Source organism: Suricata suricatta, chromosome 13 (genome assembly GCF_006229205.1).
Source record: "Suricata suricatta isolate VVHF042 chromosome 13, meerkat_22Aug2017_6uvM2_HiC, whole genome shotgun sequence".
Classification (NCBI taxonomy): domain Eukaryota; kingdom Metazoa; phylum Chordata; class Mammalia; order Carnivora; family Herpestidae; genus Suricata; species Suricata suricatta.
The window spans coordinates 52,580,932-52,595,488 of NC_043712.1; the positions used below are offsets into that span (position 1 = coordinate 52,580,932).

The 14,557-nt window shown below is 38.2% G+C and overlaps 1 protein-coding gene across 4 annotated transcripts in view; it reads left to right on the forward strand.

The window, feature by feature from the left end:
- Positions 1–7,170: 7,170 nt before the first annotated feature.
- Positions 7,171–14,557, forward strand: part of ZDHHC21 (zinc finger DHHC-type containing 21) — a 69,445-nt gene continuing 62,058 nt past the window's right edge. For all 4 annotated transcript variants that reach the window (XR_003901906.1, XM_029920389.1, XM_029920390.1 and 1 more), the window contains exon 1: positions 7,171–7,297. The gene's annotated coding sequence lies outside the window, so the exon portion shown is untranslated. The remainder of the gene's footprint in view (positions 7,298–14,557) is intronic.

Below are 14,557 nucleotides of genomic sequence, written 5' to 3' on the forward strand. Positions count from 1 at the left end.
GCGGCGGGGGTGAGGGTGGGTCCCTACTGTAATCGAGGTGATTTGGGGTAGTTGTTTGTTTGTTTGTTAATTTGTTAAATCTGTGCCCCCAGTTTATCGCCTGTGAACTCCAGTTTCCTCTCTCTGCATCCCCACCCGGAGACCTGCGCAGGGATCTCGGTGTTTTGATGTGCAACCACACAGCCTTTCATTCATTCCCTGGTCACTGGAGTGAGGCTGCAGAGGACTAGCAGGAGCAGAACTAGTTTGCTCCTTTAGTGACCTTCTGCATCCCTCCCGCAGATCCAAGAGTGATTTTGAGAAAATGGCTTATGGGTGGATGGCAGCAGTTTGCACTTGTTACCATTCGCTATAATAAATAGGTCGCTGGATTTTAAGTGGAGAGTCCATTTAAAGTTGTGGTTTCTCAAGCTATATTTGGGTCACATTTAAAAATCCCTTGTGAGTCAGTGGAGGATGTCTGTATCTCTAGGGCTGAGAGAAGATGACCGGTTATTACTCGAAAATATTGCAGTATAGCAGTCCATAAAAGTACAAGAGGAAAAAAAATCAAGCTCATTGTGGGTGGGTCATAAATCATAGTGTAAAGTTACAGAGGAAAAGACGACTAAGGATAATTAAGCGCAAGTTGATGTGTCAAATGGATCCTCAGCCCAGGATGCTAATATGTAACCTTTAAAAAAAATTCACTACCTTCCTGTGCTAGTAATAATAATAATAACAATAACGAATAATAATAGTTATCATTTGATGACTGCCTGGTATGTGCTGTCCCTGGCTTTTTGTGTAATGTCTTGTTAAATCCTTCCATTTCTGTAGATTTTACAGATAAAATCCAGAGCGGTGTTCTATTTTGCTTTAGTTGTGCAACTTCTTAATGGCAAAAGAGATTTTTACAGAAGTGATCAGGAGAGAAATCAATTGGAAGGCAGGAACCAGATGAGACTTAGTGTAGTGGAAAGATGAACTACATTCTAGTCCCCTTGCTGTCACATTCTAGCTCTGGGGCCATGGGGAGGCCAGTGGCCCATGCTGTTTTCTCATCTATACAACTAAGGAGTTAGGCTAAATTCTTTAAGGCTTAGGTTAGCTTTCCCATACTACTTGGCTTATGCTACATTTTAATTAATTTAAAACCCTTCCACATGCATGTTAAAAGCGCATTTTAAGCATACACCCGAAGAAGTATTAGTAAAATTATATCAAAATATAACTAAAAAATATTTCCATACTTTTGGAATAGTACCTGGCCTAGTACTCTTCTAGAATTCCTCATTTTGGATGTAAAACAATGGGGTTATATTATATTAGGTCCCTTCTGTTAAATGTAACATACTTTAGAAGTTATGGTTCGAATAAATGAAAGAGAGCATATTTTAAATGATGGTAACTATCACATTGCCTATCTCTGGGGTATTTTATTTAATAAAAGAAATGTATTTTAAAATGCATACATGTAACCATCAGCTTAACAGGTAGATTCTAAAGAAGAAATCATCAGTGAATCCTAAAACTTTTACTTATTTGCCCACGGCCTGATTTCTTTAATTCACAGGGACTGATTCAGAACCTGTGGAAAAGTGCAAGGATAAAATAATGTCATGTATTAGTGGAGAAACTAAGAAGTCTAGTATTGTCTCTGTGGAGCTTTTTTCTGGGATTGAAATGGAGTGTGAGTCAATACAGTCTTTTTCAGCAGTAGAATGTTGCATAGTTGTATCAGTATTAACAGGCATAGCAGGGAAGGCAGAGGAAGTGCAATTTGTATTACCAGGAAGTTGTTCTCTTAAGTTCAGTCTTTACATTAAGGCATGAAGGAATTTTATATTGCTTTAGTAAAACATTAGGGCTCAGATTCAAGTTTTCGAGTACACTAAATATAAATGGCATTTTAATATCTAGTAGAATGATCAGCGCATTTATACTTATTAAACTTGAACATATTTGAACTGTTTTGAATCAGTGAAGAATACAGGTAAAAGACAAGAAAAGGTGGCAAACCTCAGTTTCTCTTGTTGGCGTAGTGACTTTTTTGGTCCATCATCTTTGGTAAATTGAATAAACCCAGTTATTCACAGATATAAAGTAGTACTGTTCTCTCTGGGAGTTACCTCCCCCAAATACCATAGTGCGATGGTAGTTTATTTACTTATCTAGGAAAAACATGGGACTTTTTCAGTTTGTCTTTGGCCTTTTAGGCCTCCTCTTAGCGTGTGCTTTTCCTCTCAGGTGGATCAATCTCATCCACTAAAGAGCCTGAGTAGATCTCTAGTCCCTCCATCTATCTACTTGTTGCCGCTTCCACAAAAGGGCAGGTTAGGGAAAAATTAGTATTTTACTACGCACTCAACAATTATGTTTTAGTTTTAACTTAATATGATCAGTGTGATCTCAACCAGACTTCTGATTTTAAGGCTTTTATCTGTAATTATTGGAATGAAACCTTACCTAGTGCAGCATTTTCAGCTTCAAGCACGTTAGGTGTCATTTTTTTTTCTTTTAGTGTTGTTGTTATTTTTGTTGGTTTTGTGAGAGAGAAAATGTGAGTGGGGGAGGGGCATAGAGAGAGGAGAGAGCAAGAATTCCAAGCAGGCTCTGCAGCAGCAGTGCAGAGCCCCACATGGGGCTTGAACTCATGAACTGTGAGATCATGACCTGAGCCGAAGTTGCATGCTTAACTGACTGAGCCACCCAGGCGCCCTGCCCCGTCCTTTAGTGATATTTTTAAACTGTGCCTGCTTTGGTAAGGCTTAGTGTGAAGGACATCTGATTTTATTTTGGTGCAGTGGGTGCTAGGCGTAAGTAGCTAGTTTCCCTTCCCCTCTTGGCAGAACATGCCAGCTTCATTTCTGGCTTTTACTGCATCTGAAGGTTTTTCCTTGTGCTATGTTTGAAGCAAAGCTTATTTGTTGTCTTCGTTCCTGCTCTGCATTCAACTCCATTTCTTGTCTTTTCCTGACCCTTTCCCACATCCCTGCCTTCCGACATGAAGATTCCCATGCAGACCTTTTGTACTGACGGAAGCAATATTTGGTTTCCTTAAGTCCTATCCTCCCACACCTTCCAAGTTATTTGTACTTTCTTCTAGGAGAATCTGATGAAGCGTGTCACTGTAGGGCAGTAGTTTTACTAGAGAGATTAATTTACCTTTATTTCTCACTCAGGAAGCAGGTACACAGAGGAGTGAGGGCTTATGTTCCATTTTGCCTAGAATGGAGTGACTTAAAGACTTGTTCTACAAGTGGGTTCTTGAAACCACTGATGGTGCAAGTAATGGTCTGCTTTGACCTTTTGCCCACCACATTTTCAGAGTCTTCTTGGAGACCTCAGCACTGAGTCAAAGTTCCTAGTTTTTTTTGCCTTCTTCATTAATTTCTGAAACTGAGTCTTGATTTGCTCCCGTGTTTCAGTCCTTAACTAACCAGCCCAAAGAGATTGGGTTTACAGGTTTTAGTTCAGTCTCTCTGTTTGAGGTCATACCTCTTTTTTTGGTGTTCTGCTTCAAGAGACCTCATGCCAACATGTGGAAAGAAAACTTCTCTCTGTGCTTACAGTATGCTACCAGCCGAGCGGCTGGACCGCCTGAGGTTCCCTATGTTTGACGCGTGTTCTCAGCTGTTGGCTTTAGAAGACCTAGAGCTGGGGCACGCGTACATCGTGTCACGCCTTGATTTTCTTAAAGATGGAGACCCAGGAACATCTGGAGTGTGCAAGACAAGAAGTCAAACTTCTCTTTGTCTCTCTTCTTCTCCTATCCCCACTCCCCTTTAAAGTTACTGTTTTGAGAGTTGCTTATCATTTGTCAGACATGCATGAGGACAATTCTGTGAGTTATTTTTATCCCCATTTTACAGATGGCTAAACTGAAGCTTGAGAAGAAACTGCACCTGGAGAGCTAATAAGCTGTGTCAGAATTGGAATGTGGCTCTTCTTCATATCCCCACAGGGTTAATTTCCTACTCTGTTGAAGTAAACTGAATACCTATGTGAAATTTAAAAAATTGAATTAACCTCTTTGGCTACTTGTTAGAGACTGCTATAGCCTGGTATTTTGGGTAGAATTATTTAACTTGGCCAATTTTCAGAGTAGATAACATCAGAAATTAAATGTCTGTATAAATAGATTTAAAAGTATATAGTTGTAACTTTATTTTAAGAAGCAATTATAAGTTTGGTGGCTTAGTTTGTTAAGCATCCAACTTCAGCTCAGGTCATGATCTTATGGTTTGTGGGTTCAAGCCCCGCGTCGGACTCCGTGCTGACGGCTCCGGGGCCTGGAGCCTGCTTCAGATTCGGTGTCTCCTTCTCTCTCTGTCCTCCTCTGCTTGTACTCTTTCTCACTCTCTTGCAAAAATAAATAAACATTAAAAAAAATTTTTTTTTAAAAAGAAGCAATTATAAGTTTAAATTTTATATTTTCATATGTTAACCATTTTCTTTTGGGAACTTTCTCTGGGAACTTTTTTTCTCTGTGAATTGTTGATTGTATTCTTTTAGAAATCGCAATGTTAAATTTGGTGACCCTTCATAGTTACGAAGCTTTGGGATAGTCTTTATTATCCCCAGATTACTTGAAGTCTTAAGCCTAGCATTATTTCTATACCACTTAGGTGAGATTTGATTCCATGATGTTGGTGATGCTGTTGAATTAGATAAATGTGTATCCCATTTGGATGCTCTCTCTGGCTGCAGTGTAGCTCTAATAACTGTAAATGTAGGCGTTTCCTGGAGTCTAAGTCAGTGAGTGACTGGGGTTTGACTCATAGATGGTTGACTTGGGCTGTTCCGTAGTAATTCTGACAGGAAGCACTGTTCTGCTGAAACATTAGGAAGCCACCCTAGAATCACAGCCACGGCAGCATTATTGATTTAGGCCATGTTTCAGCACATTTTGTTGTACCACATTTAATTGTTTGAGATTTTTTTTTTTCTAGAGGATGATGAATTCATCCCTTTGTTGTTAGAGTAGCAGTTCCTCTACTTTGCCATTCCATATTTTGTCTCTGAAAATCAGAGGTGCAGGCAAGGAAACCATTCTTAGATTAGTTTAGAAAGTTAGATTGTCAAATATAATTTGTTTCTACTCTGACAATCATGGACCATAGAATAATTGATGTTGAGAGAAAATATAGTTAAAAAATCTATAAAGGGAATGGAAATGCAATGATAATGATTTTGGTGTATTTTTCACATCATCAGTGTGTAATAGTTTCCTTTTGCTTTGGCAAGCACTACGCTTAACCAACTCTTAACTTGTCCTTTATTTCCTGTCTTGGAGAATGGTACCACCCTTTACATAGTCCCTAAGCCGAGAACTTGGGAGACATCCTACAGTCTGCCCTCTGAGTCCAATTGATTACCAAGTCCTATCAGTTTTACTTATTAAATTCTTTTTCTAAAAGTTTATTTATTTAAGAGAGAGAGCGCGAACATGTGAGCACAGGAGGGGTGGAGAGAGAGAGAGGGAGAGAGAAAATCCCAAGCAGTCTCTACTCTGTCAGTGCAGAGCCTGATGTGAGGCTTGAGCTCACAAATCATGTGATCAGGACCTGAGCTGAGATCAAGAGTTGGCTGCTTAACCAACTGAGCCACCCAGTTGCCCCAGTTTACTCATTAAATTCTGAATCTGTGCTTTTCCACATGCCTCTGTCTTATGTGTTCCTTCTTCACTCCCTCCCCTCCTCACTCCCCTTATAAGTCACTGCTGCTGTAGCCTTATCACGTGCCCTCATTTCTCACCTGGGTGACCAATAAGCTTAGCTTATTTTATATAGTCAGTTTTGGAGCTTTTTCCTTCCACCCAAGTCCATTCTTCATAGCATTGCTATTCTTTCCAAGATGCAGACCTCATCATGGTATTCTTTTCCCTAAAGTCCTGTAGTGATTTCCCACTGTGCTAAGTGCAAAGTGCAGACTCATTGGCATGTTTTTCATTCCTTAGATCATTATTTTCTTGTGGGTCATGAAATCACTTGAGTGGGCTGTGACTAGCATTTTATATTGTTTTTAAATGAACTAGAATAAAATAGAATAACTATCAGAGTACATCACATGAAGTAAAAATTAAACTTTTTAAGTTATGTATTTCCTATAATGAATGTAAAACATTTATATTTCTGTGTGTATGGTAATGTTATGAAATATATTTATTATATCTGAGTATGCTCAGAAGGTTAAACGTGTTTTACCCCACTCTTCCATGTGCAGTGACCAGTCATTTCAATTTACTTAGGTTTTCTCTGCCTGCTTCTGTACTTTTGCTTCTTTTGCTTCCTTGTTTAGAGGAGCCTCCGTCCGTTCTTTGACTAGCTAACTCCAGCAGGTTTTACTGCCTCCAGAAACCTTTTCCTGATGGCAGCTTACCATGAGAAATACATTTTGTGCTGCAACCTCATATCCACATAAATATTCACATAACTGAAAAATGTTCTATGAACCTATACCCACCTCCTATGAGATGCATTCTTGCCCTCTTGCCCGGTCTTATGTTGTCTTACATGGTATTGATCTTGTATGTTTCCTAGTGTGTCTCCATTGAGGATGGGGCCCATCTCTTATTTTTTATCTGTATCCAGTGCAGACGCATAGTATATAGGCAGTAGATGTTAATTAGTGAAATGGTGACTTGGTATATGTATGTTATCTAGAACTCTTTTCAGTATTAATGTTTAAGCTTGAACTATAGAAGCCAACTTTTATGGTTGATTCTCTTAATGGTTCATTATAGGAGGATAACTTTTTCCCTTAAAACATTTTAGACTAAAACTTGTTTCCATTTTAAACTCTTTAGTTTCTATTTGCCAGTTGTTATTGGATAGTTCTAGCCTCACATCTTGACAGACATCATACTGCATCTTGTCTCATCAGTGATCTCAGAATCTGTTGTCATTTTGTAATTTGCGGTCAAGAGTTTGATGAAGCCCAAATGTTGGACACACAATACTAATTTGATTTTATGGGAACTGGGAGGTTTCAAAAGAGAGAACTTTCATATATGATGGAAATCAAGTGCACGTTTTGGGGAAGATGGGGTAGGGTATGAAAACAAAGCTAGGTGAAATTGAGTTCTCTTATTTCTGAATTTAAAACCTTTTAATGGACATTTTCACATCAGCTTATAATTTTTATCTTTGTGAGAGATCATTATTTGTTTAACCATTAATAGATTCTCATGGAGAACTGTTACTGAGGAGAGATCCATTTGTTGGGATGTAAGTTAAAAAAGAATGAATCAAGATAAAACCTCTAAATGCAAGTACCAGAAAAATTACAACACATCTTGGTGAATTTCCAATTGGTAAGTCTACATTTAATTTTATATGGGAATATGTTTCTGTATTATGTGATGTAGTATCCTTAAAGTCTTATGTTTAGATACATTAAATGATTGTTCATTTTCAAAAAAGGTAACTGTAGTTACATTATATATATATATTTTTTTTTGCTTAATATTTTTTAATAGTTTATTGTCAAATTGGTTTCCATATAACACCCAGTGCTCTTCCCCACAAGTGCCCTCCTGCATGACCACCACCTCCCTTCTCCCTCCCCCTCTCCCTCCCCCTTCAATCCTCAGTTTGTTTTCAGTATTCAGTAGTCTCTCAGGTTTTTCGTCCCTCTCTCTCCCCAACTCTTTCCCCCTTCTCCTCACTATGGTCCTCTGTTAGGTTTCTCCTGTTAGACCTATGAGGGCAAACATATGGTATCTGTCCTTCTCCTGACTTATTTCGCTTAGCATGACACCCTCGAGTTCCATCCACTTTGCTACAAATGGCCATATTTCATTCTTTCTCATTGCCATATAGTTAGTATTCCATTGTGTGTGTGTGTGGGTATATATATATATACACCATATCTTCTTGATCCATTCATCAGGTGATGGACATTTAGGTTCTTTCCATGATTTGGCTATTGTTGACAGTGCTGCTATGAACATTGGGGTACATGTGCCCCTATGTGTCAACACTTCTGTATCCCTTGGGTAAATCCCTAGCAGTGCTATTTATTTAAAATCTTTCATATTAAATTTTAATTAGACCTTTTCTTAAATATGAAGTTTCTTTTTCTATAAAGAAAAGTAATCTGTACGTAATACATATTTCAAAGACCTTTTTCTAAATTACAAATCTGACATGGCTTTACAGCTGATGCTTCTGCACTACATTTAAAAAATATTATTTTAAAAGCACTTAATATAAGTAATAATATATTAATATAAGTATAATATAACAATATAATATAAGTAATAATATAATATTACTTTATAATAAGAAAGTAATAAATATAGTGATAAAGAGAGGCTTAAGTTAAATATTTTGTGTATAAGATTGTTGTGTCTCATCAAACTCCTTCAGCTATCTTTGTTTTTCAGGTGGTTGAAAAGAATTTAGAAGTACATACATTTATTAATAAATTTAGAAGAACGCATAATCCATACATAGAAAGTGAAAGCTTTCTTCTCACTACTCTTTCCTTCATAAGCCCAGTGATAACCACTAGTATTAACAGTTTGGTGGATGTGTTTTCTTCCATACTTTCCCCCCTGTGTATATATGTAGGTATTACTTACAGACATATATCTGTGTAATATATGTACTTTTTAAAATAGAATTTATTTATTTATTTTGAGAGAGAGTCCCAAGCAGGCCCCACACTGTCAGCACAGAGCCCTATGTGGTGCTCAAACTTGGGAACTGTGAGACAGTGACCTGAGCCGAAACGAAGAGTCGGACACTTAGCCGACTGAGCCACTCCTATATATTTTTTTTTTTTTTGACAAAAAAGAATAATGCTATACAAACTTTCCTGTAATTTGCTTTTCCCGGCAACATTTAACTTTGAAAAATTTTAAGCATAAGAGTTGAAAAAATTTTATAGTGTAACATCTGAATATCTATCACCTAGATAATACAGCTAATATTTTATTAAGCTTCATCACATGCTCATTCACCTCTTGGTCCATCTGACAATCCACTTTATATTTTTGGGTCCATTTCGTAGTAGATTGCAGATATCAGTACATTTCCTCCTCCCGCCCCCTACCTGATACTTCAGCCTGTGTATCATTAACTAGAGTTCAATGTTGGTTTATAGGGTTTTTTAAAGATATATTTACATACCATGAAATGCACCAATCTTAAGTGTATGTTTGTTGACTCTTGACAAATTTACAGCCTGTGTATCTCAAACTTCTATCAAGATAGAGATCTTTATGAGGGAACCAAAAAGTTCCCTTTACGCCTTTCCTGGTCTATCATTATCCTCCTCTCCTCCAGGAAACTACTGTTAAGCTTCTTGTCACATAACTTTCAATCTTTCACTGAGTACTTTGTGTGAGTAGCCATGTGCAGATCTAGATCTAGCTCCTTTTAGGCCCAGGTCACCATCTCATGGTTCAGGAATTTGAGCCCCACATCAGGCTCTCTGCTGTCAGCCAGGAGCCTGCTTCAGATCCTCTGTCCCCCCTTCTCTCTGCCTCTCTCTTGCTCGTACTCTCTTTCAAAAGTAAACATTAAAAATATTAAAATTGGGGGAGCCTGGGTGGCTCAGTTGGTTAAGCAGCCAACTTCGGCTCAGGTCATGATCTCACAGTTCGTGGGTTCAAGCCCTGCATTGGGCTCTGTGCTGATGGCTCGGAGTCTGGAGCCTGCTTCAGATTCTGTCTCCATATCTCTCTGCCCCTCCCCTACTCATGCTCAGTTTTTCTCTGTCTCAATAATAAATAAAAACATAAAAAATATTAAAATTGTAGTAACTTGGAGGGGTGCCTGGGTGGCTCAGTTGGTTTAGCGTCCGATATCAGCTCAGGTCATGATTTCACGGTTTGTGAGTTGGAGTCCTGCATCAGGGTCTGTGCTGACAGCTCAGAGCCTGGAGCCTGTTTCGGATTCTGTGTCTCCCTCTCTCTTTGCCCCCTCCCCAGTCATGCTCTGTTTTTCTCAGTCTCAATAATAAATAAAACAAAAAAAATTTTTTTTAAAGTGCAGTAACTTGGAAATAGTCTATACTGTGGACATCTTATAATTTATTTGATCATTCCCCTCCGTGAACATTGGAGTTGTGCCATGTTTTTATGAATTCAAAAAGCACCATGTAGAACACCTTAAATGTGTATATACCTCTGCACTCTAATGAGTACTTTGGTAGCTATTACTAGAAATAAACTAGTGGGTCAAAGTTTGACATTTTAATAGATACTGCTAAATTGTGCTCTAAAGATGATTATATCAGTTTACATGTGTACCAGTAATGGGTGAGAGTGTCCTTTTCTCTGTATGTTCTCTCCAGACTGGATAATCATCTGTCCTTCTAAAAGGTTTTGAATAGAAAGGAGGAAAAATAGGCCTACTTAATTCACATCTTCCTAATCAGTAATGATTAGCCATTGAATTTTTTTTCCTTTGTGAATTGCTTCTCTCTGTATTTACTTTGTGTGCCTCTTACCAGTCCTATTGAGAGAGGTAGAGACAGCACCAGCAGGGGAGAGGCAGAGAGAGGGAGGAAGAAAGCGAGAATCCCAGGCAGACGCTGCACTAAGCACAGAGCCCAATGCAGGGCTCACGCTCAGGAACTGTAAGGTCATGACCTGAGCCAAACCAAGAGTTGGACGCTTAACTGACTGAGCCACCCAGGCGCCCTGTTGTAATGCTTTTTAAAAGGGATGCTTTACCTTTTAACTCGGTTTTTGGTGTTTCCCAGATTTTAATCTTTATGTGGTTATACTTCGCTTCTGGTTTTTTTTGTGAAGGTTTTCTTCATTCTAAGATTAGAAAACCCACTTGCTAATTTCGGCTACTAGTTTTGCTTTTTATTTGGAATTTAGATGAAAAAAAATCACTGTGAGCTGAGGTGAGAGAAAAAATTTCATAGGGAGAGTGAGATTCAAATTGACCCTGAAGAATGAATTGAATTTAAATAGAGTAAGCAAAATGATAGGGACATTTCAGATAGGAGGAATGAGAGGGAATATTTTTTTCATGTTCATGAGCATTCATAAGACCACTGGCTGAGGTAGAGAGTCCTATAAAACTGCAAGTTTAGAGATAACATTTGGCTAGATGTCTTGTAAATTATTTTGGCCAATTTTTATCAAAATCTGCATTTTGATATTATCATTTTCTGTCATCTAATAGCTTTCCAAATCCCTTTCTTAGTGACTCGAATATTCTTCCCGTGGAAGGTACATGGTAAAATGTAGTTGCTTTTCTAAAAAGGCAAGAAAGGAAAGGTGGTTTTTTACTAGAATAGTTTGAACGTTGTAAATATTTCTGTGGTCTAGTTTATTAGAGTTGAATTATAATATCTTTTAAAAAAGTTTGTGCTGTAGTAATTTACATCATTAATGAAGTTAGTCACAGCCCTCAAGTAGAGTTACCAGGTAGCAATCTTAAAAAATGTTGAAGTACCAGTATGTTCAGTGGTTACATCAAAGTTTGAGTCATGAGCTCACCACTTAATATACAAATTAGCATGTTAGGATCTCTGGCTAAAGAAAGTATCTTACAAGTGCCACCCCTGGGACCGAGTAGCAGCAGTGTGTTCAGTTTGATTGTCGGTTGGGATGCGTAATAGTTTCTGTTCAGCCTGAAGCCACGCCTGGTAGATATTAACCGAGTGGAGTGACCCTACAGCTCTACGAGGTACAGGTCTCTGGTTGTAATCTGATTTGGAGCTCTTGGAAGACTACTGTTTGCTTCAGGACAGTCTAGCTGTAAGGCTTATGTGGCACTAGTTTTCACTTATCAGGTATTTAAAAAAAAAAAAACATTCGACATCTTATTTATTCATTGTCTTATTTTTCTCTTCTTTGCTTACTTTTCCTTGGGGATGCTTATTCTTTTAGAGCTTGTTGTCTAGATATTTTACATGCAAGGAGAACAGACACATTTAACTATACTTTCCAGTATCTACTGTTTTTGGTTGTGAGAAATCTCTTACAAGAAAAATTTATGAGTTCAAAAAAATGAATGAGTATTTGACAGTTCTGCTACTTGTTTTGCTGGCTTGTATGCTTTTCTGTTTCTAATATTAACAAATTTAGAAATAAGTAATGAAAGTATTCTGTTTTCTGTAATTATTGGAATTCATGGTCTGGTTTTCAGTCCTGAATGGAACTGAAACATTGCAAGAAAGAAGGTACATGAAGTTAATAATACTGAACATGTTGAGAAACAGAGCCTTCTGTCATTTTCTTTCAGCACTTGATGGTTGGCAAGACTAGAAAAATAAACATTCTCCGTAATGTTTCTCATTTTAACTACATAGACAGCATCTCATTTGTAGTTCAGCTCCTTCAGTTTTTAAAACGATGAAACCCAGTGAGTGAAGTAGCATAGTCTGCGACTTTCCTCAGTTTAATGATCCTGATAGTCTTTTAATTTTCTAATTAAAAGGTAATGGAGTTCAACTTTTACTTTTTTAGGGCCTAGGCCCTTTTTCCTATTTTAGAATTCATACATAAGGACCAATTTCCACCAGATCTGATTTAAACAGTTGGATCATGTTGCATTTGAGTTCTTGCCTTTTTCCCTGTAGCTCCAGTATTTGCCTGTTCTAAGGATGGTAGGACCAGGGTATTACTTTAAAAGGAGCTAATCCTAAATCTTTTTTCCTTTGTTCTGATAGCTTTAAAGAACATTGGCAAGACCTCTAAAGGGGTGGTCTCTTCATCTGATGCTAGGAAGGGATGAAAATCTGGGAATCATTCTGGATTTTTTAACCCCTAATATCCAATCAGTTAGTAAAATGTACTGGTATGATTGTAACTATTTTCTCAACTGATCTCTTCTCCAAACCTGATTTTGGCTTTTGTCTTTTCTTAGCCTAACTGATCTTTAATTTTATCCTCTACACTAAAGCTTCAATAATTTTTTTAAAGTATAAATTTCTTTATGCTACCTTCCTTGCTTCAGTAGCTTTCCAGTGCCTAAGAGTGAAGTCTCAGCATCCTAACATGGCATTTTATTTCTCACCACTCACTCTCCCCTGAAAGCTGTATATGATTTATGGTGGTAATTTGTAATATTGTGTACAGTTTTACTCTCATATACTTCCTGCTCTTTCTTCTGTTTGCAGTATTGTCACCTTTCTTTGCTTGGATAACTTTAAACATTTTTTAAATTAAATCAATGGATTAATTTTTTGAGACTATGTGAGTGGGTATGGGCAGAGAGAGAAGGGGACAGAGGATCCAAAGTGAGCTCTGCGCTGACAGGCTGACAGCAGTGACCCCAATGTGTGAACTCACGAACCCTGAGATCATGACCTGAGCCAAAGTCAGATGCTCAACCGAGTCACCTGAGTGCCCTTTAATTTTTTATTTTAGAGAGTGCAAGTATGCAAGGGGGGCAGAGGGGAAAAAAGAGAGAATCCCAAGCAGGTCCCACACACTTAGTGTAGAGCCTGATGTGGAGCTCAGTCCCACAACCCTGGGATCTGGACCTGAGCCGAAATCAAGAGTCGAACACTCCACCATCTGAGACGCCCAGGCACCCCGGATAAGTCTTTTAAAACTGAGCTCCTGTTTCACCTCCTACCCTCCATGCCTCTGGTGACATCTTGTCCACATCTCTGGAACTTAGCATGTTCTTTTAAATCTTATGAGTCTTCCCTCCACTAGACTATTAGTTTCTTTTCAGCAAAGACAATGTCTCATTCATCATTGTATCGGTTATAACTCATATATAGTGGAGGCTCTGTAAATAAATTTGTTGCACTGAGTTCAACTCCTCGCCCTAACGTTGAAGTCTTAGGGAAGCTTTTGGATCAGCTATTCCTAGATACCAGTCAGCTCTATCAGATACCTGGCGAGCATTTTAAAACATTTTATTGGTTTTTGAGCTTTACTCCAGAAGGAAATATGATTCAGTAGATTTGGAATGAAGCCTGTGAATGAGTATTTTTAAAAAGCTCCTCAGTTGAGGGGCGCCTGGGTGTCTCAGTTAAGCATCTGACTTCAGCTCAGGTCATGATCTCACGGTTCGTGGGTTTGAGCCCCACGTCAGGCTCTGTGCTGACAGCTAGCTCAGAGCCTGGAGGCTGTCTTCAGATTCTGTGTCTCCCTCTCTCTCTGACCCTTCCCTGCTCATGCACGCTCTCTCTCTCGCTCTCAAAAACAAATAGAAACAAACAAACAAAGAGAAGACTCGGAAAAAAAAAAAAAAAGCTCTTCAGTTGATTCTGGCTTCTTTACAGGTTTGAGAAACATTGTCCTGGTTTATTTTAGTGTTATTCCAGTGTATTTTCTGTAAAAGGTGACCTTCTATAGTAAATGGTTAAGCTTATAAATTATGTCTACTAACATAGAGATCTATTTTAAATCACTTTTTTTGTACCACAAATATTTTTAACACTCATATGAAAAAAAGCTCCATTTAAATAGGAGTCTCCCCTTTTGTTTCTTTTCAAATTTTTATTTACATTTCAGTTAGTGAATATACAGTGCAAAATTGGTTTCAGGAGTAGAACTCAGTGACTCATCACTTACATGTAACACCCAGTGCTCATCCCAACACGTGCCCCTTCATACCCATCCTGTCTCTAGCCCATCCCACACCAT